The sequence below is a fragment of the Lissotriton helveticus genome, chromosome 7, assembly GCF_964261635.1.
Source record: "Lissotriton helveticus chromosome 7, aLisHel1.1, whole genome shotgun sequence".
NCBI lineage: Eukaryota > Metazoa > Chordata > Amphibia > Caudata > Salamandridae > Lissotriton > Lissotriton helveticus.
The window spans coordinates 1382826860-1382845125 of record NC_136068.1 but is presented as its reverse complement, the minus strand read 5'-3'; positions in this window follow the sequence as shown (position 1 = coordinate 1382845125).

Sequence of the window (18266 nt, the reverse complement as noted above, 5' to 3'; positions counted from 1 at the left end):
TTACAACCCTGTGTCTGCGTGTTCTATGAGGCCAGACACTACAGTGTTAATCTGTTAATTAATTTGGGCCGGAGGCCCAACAGAACAGTATCCAACATAGATCTATTGGCTTTGTCAATACTTGTTTAGATTTAGACATTCATGAAGAGCATTGAAGCTGGCCAATAAATATCCATTATTTAAAAAATATATACATATATATACATATATAAGATTAAAAGATAAAGAGAAATAATTTTAGCGAGACTAAGTACTCCATCTTGTTGTACAAGCTCACTCAACTCTCCAAATCAACAGCAACTTCCCAGAGGATGATAGACCAGTGAATTTAGCAGGCTATGGCTAGGGTCAAATATTTTGAGAGGACACACATGAACTTAAAGCACAATCATTGTATGGTATACCATGTATTGACTCAACCCTTTATAAAAACTCCACAGTATACTGTACGTTTAGGGGAAACACATATAGGGTAATATTTTGGTGCATAATAAAGCAACATAATGAATGACCTACTTCTCAGTCAAATTTGGAAAAATAACTTACCAGATATTTAAAAATTGAGCGTAATGTCTCTCACATAATAACTCTCCTCAACATCTGAATGGGAAGGTAATACCCAGTTGAGACCAACGCACTATCCTTTCCACATTAACCTGCTTTAATGGTTAAAAAGCACAAGCTGCTCTAGGTAATTAGGCAATAAGATCCATTTAAACAGCCTACTTTAAGTAATCTAAAAAGTTATGCATTTTATTATTTATTGACTCAGGAAACAATACTTTCCCACAGATATTTTATACATAAAAAACAAAAACAAGCAGGCTATGTGGACATTACAAAAAACATAAAGAACAGCTTGTTTTTGTGCACTGAGGTTACTTGAGGTCTTTTGTTTAAGATGCTGGCATGCTAACAGCACTATAATTATTTCACATTTAGTTACAAATTGACACATTTATGACTATATGAGAGGATCAGTGTTTGTGGATTGGAGCATGTGATAGGAGAGTCAGCGTTTTTGTCTCTGATTGCTTAAACGCTACACATGTGGTTGAAGTTAGGGTGTAGAAAAGGGACAATGAAGAATATTTGGTTGTCGTCGGTCTAGAGTTGGTAAGAAACGTCAATGTGAGAGATGACAGCGCTTCGGGCCACATGTATGAAACTATTTTGCATTCACAGAAAGTGCGAATTGCAAAATGTGGCCGTTTGTGAATGCAAAATAGCCTTTCATGATGCATGAAAGGCTTTGTAGTCACAATTTTCGGTAATCGTAAAATTGCAATTACCTAAAATTGCGACTACAAATAGCGAATCGCAAATTGCGATTCCCTTAGCACATGTACCAAGTATGTTCTAAATGCAAACTATGCATTTAGGAAAATGCTATTACCATTGGCTTCAAGTCGATGGTAACCATGTGCAAAATTTGAAAAATGACCAAAAATGCATTTTTCAAAGTGCCATGTGGGCGCTTTACATGTGAACATATATTTTTTTGGGGTATGCTCCTGGGGGGTCTTAGGCCCGCGGGCACTCTTGGCTTTGCATTAGCTAATGTGCGATTACCAATTAGGTAATTGCAAATTGGCTTATGTAAATCATTTGCACCTATGGGCCTCTAGGCCCATAGGAATGAATGGAGAAGTGTTATATAAAAAGCAATTACCTATTTACCGAATCGCTATTAGGTAATATAAAGGAATCGCTAAATCTTTGGCGATTCCTTACATATATTCGATAAAAATTGCTGTTTGGTAATCACAAAATGCGTTTTTGATACACGTGCCCTTCAAAGAGGAGATGTAAAGTGAGGAAGCAAGCGTCCTTGAAACTAAATATTGGGAGATGCCTCAGACAGGGGTCTGTGCTGACAAACAGGAGGTCTGAAGGCTCTGTTACATAGATAGAAGGGCATCTGACAGCTCTGTGTGCTGCAAGTAATGCTGAGATAGGTGAATGTTATGATCAGGGTGTGGTTCGACCAACTCCTCTCCTTTAGAGGAGAGGAGTGGGTCTAACGGCTAGGGCAGTCGACCTTGAATCTGGGGAACTGGGTTTGAGTCTCTGCAATAGCCCTGAACATCCTGTGATTCAGGGCGAATCACTTAATCTCCCCGTGACTAACAAAAAATGTGAATGTGTCCTCATATAACGCAACTGGTGCTATGTAAAGCGCTCTGATACCTGATTCGGGTCAAGTTCGTGCTGTATAAAACGCTATATGAAAAAAACGGTGTGAAAAGTTCTTGGTGTGTCAAGCAGCATGAAGATTGTGGAAGGTGCATTGTGATCGGCAGAGGGGATAACATTAGACTCATGACAGAGAGGCCTGTTTGATAAACCTGATCTATAATAGGGAATCAATCAAAGAATGAATTAGGCATTTGTTAAGCGCTTTACTCACCCATAGGGGTCTCAAGGCGCTGGGGGGAGGGGGGTGCAGCTTCCGGTCCATTAGGGAGGGGATCCATAGAAGAGCCAGGTTTTGAGGTGTCTTGCGAAGATGGGAAGCGATGTTGTCTGTCTGAGGTGTAGTGGAAGGGCGTTCCAGGCTTTGGCCGCGAGGAAGGAGAAGGAGCGGCCTCCCGATCTGGTTTTCCTGTTGCTTGGGACCACGGCATAGGAGAGCTGGGCTGATCGTAGGCTCCTTTGGGGTGCATGGAAATTGAGCCGGTTGTTCAGGTATGCTGGTCCGGTATTGTGGAGGGCCTTGTGTGCGTGGGTGAGCATCTTGAAAGTGACTCTTGCCTCAATAGGAAACCAGTGGAGTGTGCGCAGGTGCTGGGAGATATGGCAGTGTCTTGGCAGGTTGAGGACCAGTCTTGCAGCGCTTGCAGCGGCGTTCTGGATATTTTGTACCTTGCGGGTGAGGTTTTTGTTTATTCGGCGTAGAGTGCGTTGCCGTAGTCGAATATGCTGTTGACCAGGGCGTGAGTGACAGTCTTTCTGTGTTTGAGGGGGATCCAATTGAAGGTCTTCCGTAGGAGGTGGAGGGTGTGGAAGCACGAGGACGAGATGGAGTTGATGTGGCGGTCCATTTTGAGCTCGGAGTCCAGTATGATTCCCAGGTTGCGTGCTTGGTCCGTGGGGGTGGGCGGGTCTCCGAGAACGGGGGGCCACCAGGTGTTGTTCCATGCAGCAGGGTTTGGGCCCATGATGAGTACTTCTGTGTTGTTGGTGTTTAGTTGTAGGCAGCTGTTTTTCATCCAATTGACAATGGCTTCTATGTCTTCACGAAAGTTGTGTCTGGCGGTGTTGGGTTCGTTGGATAGGGAGAGGATGAGTTGGGTGTCGTCCGTGTATGACACAATGTTGAGTCCGTAGGCTCTGACGATGGGGGCGAATAGAGCCATGTAGACTTTGAAGAACGTAGGGCTGAGGGAGGACCCCTGAGGGACTCCGCAGGTGGTTGTGTGGGGTCCGAGAGGAAGGGGGGGAGTCTGACCCGGTGCGTTCTGCCGATGAGGAATGAGCGGATCCAGTTGAGGGCCTTGTCCTGGATCCCTGTGTAGAGGAGTCTACGTATTAGGGTGTGTGTGTATGTAATGCGCTCTGATACCTACGGGTCAAGCTAGCACTATATAAAATGTTTAAAATAAATAAAAATAAATAAAATAAATAAGGTGCGGTGGGAGACTGTGTCGAACACCGCTTAGAGGTCGAGGAGGATGAGGGCTACTGTTTCTCCTTTGTCCAGTAGGGTGTGGATGTCGTCTGTTGCGGCGAGGAGGGCAGTTTCCGTACTGTGGTTATTCCTGAAGCCGGATTGGGAGGAGTCGAGGATGTTGTGTTCTTCGATGAATGTGGCGAGTTGGCTGTTGATGGCTTTCTCAACGACTTTCGCAGGGAAAGGGAGCAGGGAGATGGGTCTGTAGTTTTTGAGGTTGGTGGGGTTAGCAGAGGGTTTCTTTAGGAGGGGATTGACTTCTGTCTGCGTGTTTCCAATCGTCGGGGAACGAGGCAGTTGTCAAAGAGCGGTTGATCGTGTGTCGGAGTATGGGTGCGATAGTGTTAGTGGCTCTGTTGAAGATGTGGTGGGGGCAGGGGTAGGGGGGTGCCCCGGAGTGGATTTACTTCATCATCTCCAGAGTGTCTTCGGTGGAGAGGGCTCTCCGGCTTCCGGGTGTCGGGGTGGTAGGTGGGGACTCCATGTGTTGGTTGTCTTGGTTGAAGTTGTAGAAGATGCTCTTGATTTTGTGGTTGAAGAAGATGCTGAGTTTGTCGCAGAGGTCTTGTGAGGGAGGAATGTCAGTCGACTCCCTGGGGGTTTGGGCGAACTCCTTGATGATGTTGAAGCGTTCTTTGCTGTTGTGTGCATGTGTGGAGAACCTGTCTTCGATCGTTTTTTTCTCATTTTTTAGGTCTCGTGTTTGGCTGTTGATGTCCAACTGACTTCTGTGTAGTCCGGAAGCAGCGGTCACCAACTACAGTTTTAGTCCGCACTGTTGGGACTTTTTCTTTGTCTTGCGCACCGCTGCCTGACCTAAACATGGCAGCGGCGCATGCTCATGGTGCCAGTGTGCGCATGGGGTGGACAGCACATGCTACTTACTGTCATTTTTGTTTGAGCCTTCTTCTCTCTCCGTGACACCATGACGCCGGAATGGAGGGAAAATGTCAGCCAAGGAGGAACCCGAGCCGATGCCGCTTGAGGAACAGCTGGCGCAGAGCGCGTGGTTTCGTCTCATCCCCACGCGCCCGGAGCCACCTGTGAAGCTGCAGCATTCTGCCTGCGGCTCTCAGCCGCTGCGCTGGTCCCAGGACTACCGAGTGTCGGTGTGCATGAGCTGCGGGGTCTCCGTGCTGGAGCAGACCTGCGACATCAATACTCCGACCTGGTCCTGCACTGCACAGCCGTCTCCGCACGGGAGCAGGCCTGCACGCTGAAGGTGAGCCCCGCACATGCTGCCCCTTCTTACAGTACTGTCCAGTGCTGGTCATGGTGGATACCGTTAGCATGGCTCTCTTCCTATTGGTCACTCCGATTTCACCACTGTTACGTCTCCCTTCTCTTTGGTCTCTTCTGATGATGTCATCACCTGTGGCCATAGCAGCTTTACCATAGGATGCCATGTGTGATGATGTCATTTTTAGGTATGGTCACTCTTCCTTCAGGTCGGTTAGTAACTGGTGATGGCATCAGCTAAAGGACGCCGTTCCATTTGTAGGCTTTGTTTGTCACTCTACTTTCCTTAATTCTCACTGGTCAGTAGTAGCCTCTCATGTCATCAGCTAGCATTACCATTCTCCTTGGCTGTTACCTGGAACTTAGACCAAGTATTCCTGTTGGCGGTCAGTGATTTGCGGCCAGTGTCCTTCAACTGCCAGCACGCTTCTGAGGTACTTGTTTTAAATTGCATCCCCGCACTCGTATGGAGTGCGTGTGTTCTTTTTTTCCACTACTGATGTTTGTGTTCCTTATCACCCTTCTCACCCCCGCTGTTTCCCCTCACTCCGTTGTATTAGTTGACCACCACCCCCTCCTGCAAATCAAAATAGCGTGAACTTTTGGAGTACTTTACAAGAGCAACACTTGCATTACAAAGGGTCTCATTCACAGGCACGGGGAAATTAAGTGATTTCGCAAGAATCGCGGGATGTTGAGCCTACTGCCGAGACTCAAACCCGGTTCCCCAGCTGCAAAATAGGCTGCCATAGCCCTTGCACCACATCCTCTTCATGTCTGTTGTATACCAGTAGACATTAAGATCACCATATGAGATGGCTGACACTTCTGTGGAACACAAAAAGCATTTCCATTATGCGTTCCAAAGCAGCCCTGGCCAGTTTGTAAGTTAATCTGTGACAATAGGCAGCAAAGAATGACTTTGATAATCATTCTCTAGTTCAATGAAAGATTGACGGTAAGAAGTAGGCACTAATGTTTTAAGTATGAGATCAAACTTAGCCATGCGGGATTTATAAGCATAACATGGAAGAGTAATTAGAATTGCTTGTGTCAAGTGTAACTAATTCAGTAGCGTTTACAGAACTAGGTTAATTTGGTTGGACACACAATTATGCATATGTTTACTTTTTCAGTATGAAAACGTTGTGAATTCTGATGGAAGTTTCCTAAACTCCAAATGCATTAAGCATTTGGAATGCAATAGGTCTCACATTATTAAAGTTTGAGCTATTGGTGTTGCATTATTATTAGCAATGCCAATATCTCAAACTTTATTAATGCAAGACCTATTGCATTGCAAATGCTTGTCTGATGAGTTGGTGGTGGGTGTTGGTGGCGTCTCGGAAGTTGTTGTGTGCTTCTGTGGATTTGGTGTTCCTCCAGGTCTTTTCGAGGCGGGGACTCTCGAAGTTCGCTGGTAAATCATCTGGCTGGGAGGATGTTTTCTCAATAATTAAAGAAAATTTTTACAGACAGAGATTAAATTATCTTCTTATTATAACCATTATAGTCTTCTTAGATATGCATAACAATGGCATATACATAGATGTATTGCCCATTGTTTTCATTTAAAAAATGCTGGGAATCTATTCATAGGCCTCGCTGTTAATCCCACCGGTGGAGAGAATCCTTACACAAACAGACGGTCTCGAATGTTAACAAGGGTTAAACTGAGAGGACACAAGCAATTTTCTCAGGCAGGCCAGGCCCACCTGAGCTATAGGAACTGTGAAAACAAACAAAGGACACGGAGTTTGTTATTTCGTACATTTGTCTGGGAGAACGAAGAAGCAGACCTCATTCTCCACTAAAACGTCTGTTTTATAACTACTTGGGAGTTAAGCAAAGCAGATGAAAGATACTTTTAAAAGCCTCGTAAATTGCTGTAGCGTTTCCTTGCAAGCCCCCGCCAGCTGTGCGTAGCCCCCTCTGCCCCCCCTCCACCTCTGGTGCTGCTCCACTTCCTCCTGATCAGACCAGACAGCGCGTCCTTGTAAACACAGGCCCCGCCTCACCTTGCCCTGTGAGCCATTATAGCGCCATAAACCCCTGCTCCTGCCACTAAATTGCCCATAATTTACTTTACTTTGAAACCATAGAAGGCTGATGATAGCATCGGAGGGCCCAGACCTGGCCTCTGTCAATAATTACAACCTGACGTGCTGGTCACGGGGAGCCCGGGGGCCATAAAATGGCACAACAAGTGAGCACTGGTTGCTGTCCTTAAGACTGCTCCCTGAAAGAGTGGGACACCCGAGGCGGCGTCCAAACAGGCACTTGACCTTGTTCAAGAGACACTGCAGCTTAAGCTGAGTGTCACGCGAAAAACAAGTGCATGCTGTAATTATACACAATCGAAAAGTGCACAAGCATGCAACAATAATGTGACATTCCCTATAATGCTACTTGGAATTACTTTTTCGGAATAGTAGAGAGAAGCCTCTTGCAGATGCTAGAGTCAATAAATAAATAATTAACTGCTCGTATCCTTTGACATTAAATCTAAACTGCAGGTCAGCAGTTCGAATCCTGGGCACAGCAGATCACTCTTTAACCCTTTCGAAGTCGGTAAATTGAGCACCTTTGCATTGCAAAGTTCCAAAACGTTTTAAGTATAATGCTCAGAAAAGACAATTAAAAAAAATGAGGTATTATTCTAAATAACACTGCACTTTTTGAAGAACAATTTTGTTACAAATGAATGGTTGTGACACTTGTTCTCTGTACCTCAGGCACCTCTGTACCTGTGGGGCAGATTTACAATAACTGGCGCAACTGGCGCATCCCTGCATATCAGCAGGGATGCGCCAGTTATTGTGCGTCACGGCTCCGCCACCATGGATGCGCCACATTTACAATGCAGCGCACCACGGGGCAAAAATGGACAGATGCGTGACGCATCTGCTGCCGTAAAGGCGGTGCATTGCCGGAGTTGCGACGCAGCTCCAGCAAGGCTCGGGAGTGCCCTATCCTTAAAATGCTGCATCAATTCTTATGCCTGCTTCAAGCAGACAGAGGGTTTTGACGCAGCTTGGCCTTAAAAGTCTTGTAGATTTCACTCAGCCACTTTTAGGAGGCTTTCCTGCGCCGGAACGCCCTCCCCCCCTTCGCCGGAACGCCAACATGTGGCGCAGTGCTTTACAACGTGACGCATATCCCAGATGCGTCACGTTGTAAATGGCCCACAGCATGGCACTGGCTTTGCGCCGCCGCTGCGTCACAAAGGTGACGCAACAGCAGCGTAAATGAGGCGCAAGGGGCTTGTAAATCTGCCCTTGTGTTTGAAGCCCCTTGTTTCTACTTGAAACTGCACTCTGCAAACAAAATTGCTCATGCTCGGTGTTGTTCATAAAGCTAGGCCTGCCCTTCAAAATATAGAAAAAATATGAGCGGGCACTTTATGCACCTAAAGAAAAGTGGTCAGCGGCGTCTTTATGCACTTCACTCCAAACAAGACATGACCAGCGACTTTATGCGTTTGAGGCAACCTACACTCGAGAGAAATAGAGATTGGTTGGGGTGGCTGAATGCACAACTCTTTAAAAAAGATGAACAGGCGCATTATGCATTTGAAGCAAATTTTGCACTATAAAAATATGAGCAGGGTCTTTTTACACTTGAAGTTAGGTGTGAACTCTGCTCTAGAGTCACAGGGCCCTTTTTAATCAACTACCTTTATCATTTATAAATTTTCTTACAAATTAATTTCATCCTTCAATGGGTTTTTGAATCGTGCTGAGAGGGGTCAGACATAGAGGATCCAACTCCAGTTATCCACTGAGGATCAGGAATAGCTTAAGTGACCTACAAACTCGTAATTAGATTCATATATATATATAACCCTTAAGACAAGGCTATACAAGTAAAGGATTATTACTGCTAGACCAAATCTCCTGAGGAAATTGAGTCTATCTAGGTTCATACAAACCAATAATTCAGTTAAAGCTATGCAAAATAATAACATTATTATCTGCTGTCCAGAGATCTATCTTTTTAAATTCCCTGCCACCATCAATAGCTTAATTCAAATTATTATTATTATTATTATTAAAGGAGCTTTTAAAGCGCCTGGTGACGCCTCCCGGCGTGTCCCCGCGCTGTGGAGAGAGAGTCTAGAAGGCCGAGACCCAGAAATGCAGGTAGTTAGAGGGTGAAAAGATAAGTTTTCAACAGTTTCCTAAATGAGGCCTCATTTTTTTCAAGTCTGATGGAAGTGGGGAGGGTGTTCCATTTTCTGGCAGCAAGGGTGCGAAAGGACTTACCTCCCATCCTCGCTTTCTTAGGGAGCGATGTTTTAAGCAGCCCCATTCCCTTAGAGCGGAGAGATCTATTAGGCTCATAGGGTAGAGCTAGGTCGGACATATATGAGGGGGCTTTTTGATGGATTATCCTATGGCACCATAGGAGTGCTTTGAATAATATCCTCTTACCGATAGGCAACCAGTGGAGGGAAGCCAGGGAGGGTTTGGAGGGAGCTCTGCGAGGAAGTCTTAGTACTAGGCGTGCGGCAGAATTTTGCAAAACTTGTAGTTTTCTGACGTTTTTGTCAGATGTGCCTAGCAACAACACATTGCCATAATCTATTCGGGAGGTAATTAGTGCCTGAGTCATGGTGCGCCTGGAATTAAGGGGGAGCAGGTCCAGGGTGCGATTAAGAGTTTTCATGACTCCAAAGCACTTACCTACTGTTTTTTTGACATGGCTGTCATAAGAAAGCTTGTTGTCTATCCAGACACCCAAGTTCTTGGCCTCCTGACTAGGTGTTGGTAGGGGTCCTAGACAGGTAGGCCACCAGTCTTTTGTCCACATTGTGTCTTTTCCTCCTATTATGAGTACCTCAGTTTTTGTGCCATTTAACTTGAGGCAATTTTCGTTCATCCAGGCTGCAAGCTTGCTCATGCAGGATTTAAAGTTATCGGCCTCAGAGGAGGGAGCTTGAGATAGAGAAATCAGAAGTTGAGTATCGTCGGCGTAAGAGACAAGCTCTACGCCGAACGATTGAACAACCTCTGCCAGTGGAGCCATGTACAGATTAAACAGGGTGGGACTCAGGGCAGAGCCCTGAGGTACCCCCTGTCCCAATATCATGCTGTCTGAGAGGAAGATCTCTCTTTGGACCTGGAAGCTTCTGTTGGTAAGGAAGGCTTTCAGCCATCCCAGAGCCTCTTTGGTGACCCCCGCCCGGTTTAGACACTGCAGCAAGATGGAATGTGCTACAGTGTCAAACGCGGCGCTGGGGTCAAGCATGATAAGGGCCATGGTCTTGCCCTCATCGGCTCCTTCCCGCAGGGTTTCAGTAGCTCTCAGGAGAGCTGTTTCTGTGGAGAAGCTTGACCTGAAGCCTGACTGTGATGGGTGAAAGGCACTTTGGGCTTCAAGATGGGCCATAAGTTGGACATTAACTATTTTCTCTGCTAATTTAGCTACATAAGGTAGCAGGGAAATGGGGCGCAGATTCTCCAATATATCCTGACTCACATTAGGTTTTTTTTTAATGGGGAGCACTATGGCTTTCTTCCAATCTGCGGGTAGACAAGCATTTGCAAAGGATAGTTGAAGTATGTGTCTGAAGTGGGGCTCTAAGACCGAGAGACTGGCTGCTAGGATTTTAGGAGGAGCGGGATCTCGTGGTGAACCGGATTTGATACTCTTGCAGGTAGACACTAATATATCAACAGAGGGAACAGAGAAGGTACACAGATGGAGTTGTGTACGTATGTAGTCTTTACTCTCAACAAAATCAGTACCAGGTATAGTGTTGTTAGAAAAGCTAGCATATATATTAGTGATTTTGCCAGAGAAATATTTGGCAATTTTATTGCAAGTTTCCACTGAATCAGTGTGGGAGGTAGGACTGGAATTGATTATTGATATTTCCTTGAATATCTGGAAGAGCTCCTTCGAGGAGTTTTCAGCTTCCAGAATCCGGTTATTATAGTGGGAGGCTTTGGACGCGCGTATCATTTTATTATATTCTTTTTGTGCTGCTTTGTACCGGGCTTTAATTTCAGGGCAAAAGTTATGGCGCCATTCTCTTTCAAGCTTTTTACAAGCAGTTTTGGCAACCTGAAGCTCCTGACTGAACCAAGGGGCCGTTTTGTTTTTCCTCGTAGCATTGGTTACAGTGCGATTGGGGGCAGTGACGTCCAGAGCTTTCGTGATGCATATTTGTAAGTGTTCATATGCTGTCTCACATTCCATTCCTTTCGGAGGCCCAGCCTCTTGGAGGAGGTTTATAAAAGAGTCTATGGAATTTTTTTTCCATTTCCTACGTTTGTAGTGCTGTGACCTTTGTTTGTATTGCTCCATTCCATCTAGTTGTATTAGTATAGGGATAACAAAGTGATCAGACCAGGGGACTGGCTGGGGGGGTAGAGTCTGAACTCCCTTCCAGTTCCCAAATACCGGGTCTAATAAATGTCCTTGTTGGTGTGACGGTTCGATGTTTTTTAACTCTAGTTGTAGGGAAAGTATCTCAGATACAATGTCTACCGCCTCCTTATCTAGGGAGTCCTCAAAATGGACATTGAGATCACCTAATACTACTAAATGAGTTTTCCTAAGTGCTAGATGGGTTAAGGCTTCCATAAGAGTGGGAGTAAAATCATAAAGCCTTCCAGGGGGACGGTACATGAGAATACCAGAGAAGGAGTGGTTAGGTCCCGTGGTGATAGTGAAAGAGCCAGCTTCACTGTGGTCAACCAAAATAGGGGAGAGGGTACATTCTATAGGGGCTTTAGTAGCAATGGCAATGCCACCACCTCTGCCATCCTTTCTATCCAATCTAGAAAGGGAATAGCCAGGCGGTAGGGCCTGAATGATGTCAGGATCCGAATATTCATCCAGCCATGTTTCCGTAAGAAACAGGATATTAATATTATCATCTTCAAGTAGATGAAATATTTCTATACGGTGTTTTCGCATAGATCTGCAATTTAGCAGAGCTGCTTTTACTGTAATTATCGCACTGGTAGGCACCACATTATTATCTGGAGCAAATGTGCATACATTACGGTTCTTTATTGATAGGGCATTCATAGAATGTTTACAGCGTAAGGGGGTATGGAGCTGAAGATCTAACAGTTCCTGTCTACCATACCTTATAATAGTGGGTGTAGGAGAGCCAGGGGTAATGGCCCCGCGCCCCGTCCGGCCGCGGACGGGCGCAGACGGGCTAGACTTTGGCTCGACTTCGGCGCGCTTCCGGCGCGCCCGCTGTACGCGTCCGCTGCGCGGTCGCGGTCCCACACACATTTATAAGGGGAGGGCCAGCTGGAGCGCTGACCTGCCGCCCTGAGCCCAGAAGTGCTGGGCTCCTCCTCCACCCTCCGCTACAAACGCCCACAATGGACGCGGCGGACCCGGGCGGGAGTCAATGCGTGCTACACCAGGAAGCGATACTCAGCCCCAGGTGGGTCACAATACAGTTATTTAAAATAATCAGAGGAATATACAAACAATTACTAAAATTAGCATCAGTCGCTAGATTTAAAAAAACGCTATTGCCTCAGCGCTCGCAATGTTGTAATTGTTGCACCAAGCGCCAAGTAGATAGAGTCAGCCACTGCCACCGGCTAGACTCGTCTCCACCCCGCGCGAGTGGAAATGAAGGGCTTTTAACCTATCAGGCAGACAGCGCAGCTGGAGCGCTGACCTGCCGCCCTGAGCCCGGAAGTGCTGGGCTCCTCCTCCACCCTCCGCTACAAACGCCCACAATGGACGCGGCGGACCGGGGCGGGAGTCAATGCGTGCTACACCAGGAAGCGATACTCAGCCCCAGGTGGGTCACAATACAGTTATTTAAAATAATCAGAGGAATACACAAACAATTACTAAAATTAGCATCAGTCGCTAGATTTTTAAAAACGCTATTGCCTCAGCGCTCGCAATGTTGTAATTGTTGCACCCAGCGCCAAGTAGATAGAGTCAGCCACTGCCACCGGCTAGACTCGTCTCCAATGCACATTTAATTATTGAAGACAAATTATGGAGAGACAGAAACAGGATTTGAGGATGGTTAGTTTTATCATAAACATTAATGAAGTAATGAAATTAATATCATGCATTTAAATTCCAAAGGTGCAATTAAGCAGAAAAAATTCACATTTGTCATTAATTACCAAAGCTCAGGGAAGTTCAGGATGGGACGTGAACCATGACAGGATAGGGAAAACAGTCCGGGAATAGCACCCACAGCATAGGCCTCAGCCAGCAGAGTCCGCAAGGAAGTTCCAAAGTAAGGAGCAACGCGAGTAATAGAATGTCAGAGGGAGATGTATCATGAGTTGTGTGTCTTTCGGTCCCATCCAAGTATAATATAATCCTCAAGTTCCTGGGTGACTCCTGATGGGTCAGCTCATCTGGTCAGACCACTCTATCCATTGGTCAGTTCGTATAGGGTGATTGTCATGCAGCATAAAGAAGACGCATTATTATATCAAAAAGGTGGTGATCCTCACTTAAATTGTCGAACCATCCAGTGTATATTTCTTTTGAGCAATAGTCTGTTTGAAAAAAGCGCATGGGTGAGTTCAAGAGTACAGCTTCCCATGACAGATGTTCCAAAAGTAGCGAAGTTGTTGAGAACTGTCCTAGTATGCGAATGGGAACCCTCTCTATCAGACATAGAGGCATATTTACTAGAACAGTGGTGGAGCATGGCGTTAGCCTCCTTGGCTTAATGCCACGCTCCGCCACTTCTGCAACGCAGGGCTGCACCATATTTACAACAAAATGGTGCATCCCTGTGTTCCCCCCGCGCTGGTGCTAAATTTAGCAGCCTTGCGCCAACACAGGCACACTTGCACCATAGTAAAAGGGTGCCTGCGCTGAGGGGAAGATTGCTTATATTCAGGCAGGTGTCCCTTCCTGCACATAAACAATCTTTAAATGGTGTTTTGATACTTCTATGTCTGCTGCTTAGTGCAGCACACATTGAAGTTGCAAAACCTAATTTTTTTATTGATTGTTTATTTGCAGGAAGGCACACCTTCCTGTACATAAACAATCAAAGGCCTTTTTCTTTTCCTCTGTGTGCTGCACAACGCAGAACACATGGAAACAGCAAAAACTAACATTTCTTCTTGTTGTGCCTGGTCTTCATTTTGGCCCTGCCCCATATTTACGCCGCCCTTGTAAATATGGGGCAGCGTCAAAATCAACGGGTGTTGCGGTGGAACGCCCACCGTAACACCCATTGCCCACCGATTTCACGTTATGTACAGTGTGAAAGGGGGCCTTATTTATAAGGCTAAATAAACAGTGAGCAACCCAATCAACCCTTGAGGGCTTGGGTAATTAGATAAAAGGGTAAATGTGCTCTCAAGGGAATTTGTTTAGGCAGAATTTAGTAAATTGCAAACTTATTTGGTAGGATTAATTAATATATCCTATGCGAATTTAAATCATCAATGTTGAATCAGACAAACGATATATATATAACACATGAAACATAAAACATAAACACAAAGGTGTAATGGAAAAGCGTTTTATCAAAATCAATGGTCAAAAAATATAATATACAGGTAAGGTTCATTCAGAAAATGTTTAGGTTTTGGAGGTATACAGACAAATTAATTGAAACAAAGACTCAACAAAACCTAAATGCACCTATCTAAAATCAATATGAAACAAAACAAGATAAAGATGAGGTGAAAGTCAACGTTTCGGTCTCTTAGAAGCTACTTGAGGAGACCATCTTCAGGACAGAAGTCATATATATACTGTATAAAAAGACCAGCGTAATCTGAAAATAAAAATATTTACAGTTACACATCATGTTGACTATATACAAATTGATAACACCTTTGTGAACAAACAATTAAATACTAACTCGCGACAAAACTATCACAAACATCAAAACATACATATTGCATAGACTGTATTATGCAACTACTATTTCAACCTGTTAGGGCACACCTTAACCTTGTAATTCTATCACATCCTTAGGGCATTTTCCGTTTATCTAGGGGAATGTGTAGTCAATCATAGAATGACAATACTTTCTATTAACTGGGCAAATCTTCAGCATTTTTCTGTTTTACACACAATTTGACATATGGACTCCATGCATCTGCAGAAAGAGCCTTATCACAGTTATTTTCTTAATGGCATATTACATCCAACATTGTGACCCACGACCTGTTGGCCTATCTCCGGATGAGGACATTACTAGAATGCCAAAGAGTGAATCAATGTGTTGGTCTTGGGAAAAAAGTTGATTTACCTCATTCAATTTAGGAGCGCTTTCTCTTGGCCAAGTTGCGCCTAGCGCAGAGAGGACGGTCGAAGTGGTACCGCTCCTGAAGGAACAAGAGTAACGAAGTTCACAACTTATTTTAATTACTAAAATTTGGTCCCACACCCAGTCAGAGGCCTACTTCTAGTAAAATTACATTCACCACAAGTTATCAGTACTCGCGATTTTTAGGCTAAAACATACCTATTTATTATGATGGAGTAGATTTGAACAGTATGTCCGGGGAGTCTGGTTGAATATATTAAAAAGCCTCCGCACGCCGAGTGAATCAAGGTGAGCAACGGGCATCTATAATACAATTGTATATAAGTGGACATATTTAGGCATACAACATTGCCTGACCAAGAATTGAATGCAAAAGGGTTTTTTTAACCATAACGTACCAAGCGCTACAAGGCATGGATCAATCCAGTTGTAATAGGCTGTCTTCAGCAAGTACCAGCTGACTAACGGTCGTATTCCCACAGAAGGTTACACCGTAATCCCAGCAGAACGTTACGGGCACAGAGATTCAGGACTGATTTTTAATCTGCAAACAAACAGACAAGCAGAATCATTTGACGGTCTATAGCACTACGGACGACCCCACGGAACAACCCGCCAGACAAGTGGTCTCAAAGTACTAACGCCCAGGTAGCTTACCTGGAGGGTTAGAGCACCGCGGTCTTAAGGAGTAATTTATTTTTCTATGCAGACACGCGATCTCAACGGAGTCACGGCAAGAGTCACGGACCCGGTGGTTTCAGAAGTGATGCACACTCTGCAAGTATAGAGATAAACCACATGGGTTAGGCGTCCGCAGTACACACAATTTGGGAGATCGCTAGCCCCAGCCTGTTTACGTCCGGACAGCTTACCTGTAGTATCTACGCCAAGGGTCATAGAACGAGGATCGAGTGCAGCAAGTAGGCGCTCGCCTCCCTTCATTCTTTTTAAAGCCGATGCGGAAAGCAAAAACGGACTATCGTAGGGCCGCTTCATAACAATCAAGTTACGAAGCCAGTGTTTCAAGATATATTAATTACCTACAATCCCGATGCGTCCCTACATATAAACATGCGCCAAGTTTCGCAGGACACATAAACTTAATTCGACTTGACTCAAATAAGTTTCGGACTAGTGCACTTGGTGACGCCATTTTGGATTGGGTTACTATGCGTTTCACCCGTATTTGCGTCATAGATAGGTTAGTATTGACTCGCTTTTTCAGACAGAAGTATATTTGGATGAGGAAAATCAACTTACTCGACTTTACGCCATTGACTCAATCCACTAATTAAAAAACAGAGTCATGTTTAGCACTTGCATATACACATTTCTTTAAGCAAAGAATAACATTATTCAGATGTTGCCTATACATATCTGGTGATTAACAAACATCAAGTGTATCATCAGACAAAATAGTCTCAAATTCATGGTAATGAGTGTAGACATGTAGTTTAAGTACGCAGTTCATAGACCATAGTGTGAACATCATCTAGGATTAGCAGACAACATGTGCAGGGACCCCTTGTCATACAAGGAACAGCCTAAATTATAGGGTCAATTTAAGTAATGCATGCAAGCGCATGCCACTCACTTGCCGAATTTAGGCCAAATTTGACAGTGTTGGTCAGGCAGATAAGTTTACCCTCCCTCAAGGAGAGGACTTTATCAACATTATTCTGGCGTTTATTCGGTTTAATGACCTCAAGGACCCACCATATCATTTCAGTCTCTTTGTGACCTAATCGGACATAGTGATCAACAAGGGGTGCATTCTCCTTTTTGCACCTGATGCGCGATTGGTGTTGCAGTATCCTTTTCTTAACAGGTTGGATCGTTTTGCCCAAATAATGTAGCAAGCATGGGCATTGGATGCAGTACACAACATTTGACGTGTTGCAATTAGAAAAGGTCTTAGCTGTAAATGTGAAGTTATTGATCGTGCAGGTCTTTACAGTCTTTGTAGTTGCACAAGCCGCACAGTTATTACATTTGTGATGGCCTATGAGCGGAGTGATTTGCTTCATGCCATCCACCGTATTGGCCGTGGACGTGTCTTGATAGGCATGAATCAGCCTATCCTGCAGGTTCGTGCCCCTTTTAAAAGCAAACAGAGGTTTTTGCATGAATTCTGGGATTGCTTGCAGTAATTTCCATTGTCTGGATATGATTTGTTTAATCGCGTTTGACTGAGTGCCAAAGGTGGATACACATACGATGTTCGGTTTGCTCTTGCGTTCTTTAGTAGTGAGTAAAGCTTCACGATCATTGTACCAGGCCCTCTTCATGGATTTTCTGAGGAGTCTGGACGGATAGCCTCGGCTCTGTAGCTTGTCCTTAAGTTTTTTGGCCTCACAAAAATAATCATCCTTGAACGTACAATTACGGCGGAGGCGGAGGAACTGCCCAAACGGCAGTCCATCCTTCAACGCCTGAGGGTGATGGCTCGTGTAGCGCAAGAGGGTGTTTCTGGCTGTCTTTTTAGTAAATAATGTTGTATATAGATGATGTTCAGAGTCTACTTTAATATTGATATCAAGGAAAGGCATCTCAATGGTACTGTGGTCAATTGTGAACTGCAAATTAATGTTCCTAGTGTTCAACCATAGATGAAATTCAATAAGGGTGTCAACAGAACCATGCCAGACCATGAACACATCATCTATATAGCGTAGCCACTTATAGATGTTGGAGGTGAACGGGTTAGTCGGCTGCCATATAAATTCATCCTCGAAGCAAGCCACGTAGATATTAGCTATGTCCGGGGCGAAAATTGCCCCCATTGCTACGCCCTTCTGTTGCTGGTAGAAGGTGTTCTGATAGAGAAAGAAATTCTCACATAAAGGAATTCTAACACACTCCAGTATGAATGATGTTGGAACAGCATGAGGTCTTGATCGTGATTCCAAAAGTGTGTTTAAAATATCCAAAACCTCCATTTGGGGAATGTTTGTATACAAACTCTCTATGTCCATAGAGACCAGTATATCAGTATTGGGATCAAAGTGGAATTTCTCAATTTCATTAATTACAGCCGTCGTGTCTCTAATATAAGTAGAGCGCTCGATTGCAAAAGGCCTAATAAAGCAATCGGAATACTGAGCAAGG